Here is a 1,917-nt window from a genome sequence, read left to right as displayed (position 1 = left end):
CTGGAGTTGTAGCATGTGCCCCACGGCACCAACCAAGAGGCTGATGACATTGCCAGGAGGGCATCCAGGCGGATGCATCAAGAGCCAGGCGTTTTCGAGGAACGGCTCTTCAAGCCATCGGCAACACTGTCACTGTCAAGCACAGAGCAACCTTGGGAGGAGCTCCCTCAGCCACCTTCACAGGAGCCCCGGCCTGTGGCCCAACCTCGGGAGCACGCTTGCTCCTGGCACTGGAATCTCAGGAGGGATGCTGGACCACAGAATTCAAGGATTACCTGATGCAAGGGACACTGCCAGAAAAAGAGGAGGACACAGAACGCGTGGCCCGGCAGGCCACGGTCTACTGCATCCAAGACAGAGAGATCTATCAGAAGCGGCCAAATGACGTTTCCCTCATTGCATCTCCAGGGAATAGGGGAAGGAGTTTCTGGCTGACATACACGGTGGAGATTGCGGACACCACTCGTCATCAAGGACCCTCGTCGGCAAGGCATTTCGCAGCGGGTTCTATTGGCCTACAATGCTCAACGACACAATCAAGCTGGTGAGGGCATGTGAAGCCTGCCGATTCCATGCCAAGCAGATCCATCAGCCAGCTCAGGGCCTGCAGACTATCCCACTCTCATGGCCGTTCACAGTCTAGGGGCTGGATATCTTGGGCCCGTTTCCTCGGGTGCCTGGGGGCTACCGCTACCTCTGCGTCGCCATCGACAAGTTCACCAAGTGGGCGGAGGTGGAAGCCATCCGCACCATCCCGGCTGGTTCCGCAGTCAAGTTCATCAAGGGCCTTGTGAGGCGGTTTGGGATCCCTAACCGCATCATCACTGACAACGGTTCGCAGTTCACTAGCAATCTCTTCAAAACATATTGTGCTAACCTTGGAACGCAGATATGCTACACTTCGGTGGCGCACCCCCAGAGTAACGGCCAGGCCGGGCACGCCAACGTGGAGGTCCTCAGGGGCCTCAAGACTAGAACCTTCAAGAAGAAGCTGGAGGCCTGCGGCAGGGGCTGGCATGATGAGCTCCAGTCCGTTCTGTGGTCCATCCACACTACCGCCACCAAGCCAACTGGCGAGACCCCGTCCTTCCTCGTCTATAGAGCAGAGGCGGTCCTCCCTCACGAAGTCAGGCATCACTCCGCGCGGGTCCTAGCGTTTGATGAAGCGCAATAGGACACCATGCGGGGGATGGACCTCGTGCTGGGGGAGGAGCACAGTCGAGAAGCTACGCTACGGGCAGCAAGATACCAGTAGGCGCTCCGGCGGTACCACTGCCGCAACATCTGCCCCAGGACTCTCGAGGTAGGTGACCTCGTGCTCAGGCGGGTGCTCTCCAGGGAAGGGCTGCATAAGCTCTCACCCATGTGGGAGGGCCCGTTCAAGGTTGTCCATGTTTCCAGGCCTGGCGCCGCACGCCTAGAGACTCAGGAGGGGGTGGCCATCCCAAACGCTTGGAACATTCAACACCTCTGGAAGTTCTACCCTTGAAGAAAGGCCCGGTGCCTGTGAAGAAGGCCTGGCGCCTATGAAGCTCGCCGCCCAAAGAATGGCCCAGTGCCTGTGAAGAAGGCCCGACGCCTGTGAAGCTCACCACCCAAAGAAAGGCCCGGTGCCTGTGGAGAAGGCCCGACGCCTGTGAAGCTCGCCACCCAAAGAAAGGCCTGGTGCATGTGAAGAAGGCCCAGTGCCTGTGAAGCTCGCCGCCCGTGACACTCTCACGTAATAATGAGTTGGGGTTGTACATGCCCCGGAGTCTCCGGAGTGCCACCCTCGGGCCTCGGGGGCTCCCGCCCACGCCTAGTGGCAGCACTTAGCTCCGCGCTGGTGAGAAGACGTCGAAGACTAGACTAGGTGCCGGACGCGACTTTTCATTTGCTTTCCGCAGTTGGCTTGTTCTCCCTTGTTTGAACCTTTAT

This window comes from Triticum dicoccoides, chromosome 4B (assembly GCF_002162155.2).
Source record: "Triticum dicoccoides isolate Atlit2015 ecotype Zavitan chromosome 4B, WEW_v2.0, whole genome shotgun sequence".
Classification (NCBI taxonomy): domain Eukaryota; kingdom Viridiplantae; phylum Streptophyta; class Magnoliopsida; order Poales; family Poaceae; genus Triticum; species Triticum dicoccoides.
Note: the sequence above shows the minus strand (reverse complement) of the source record.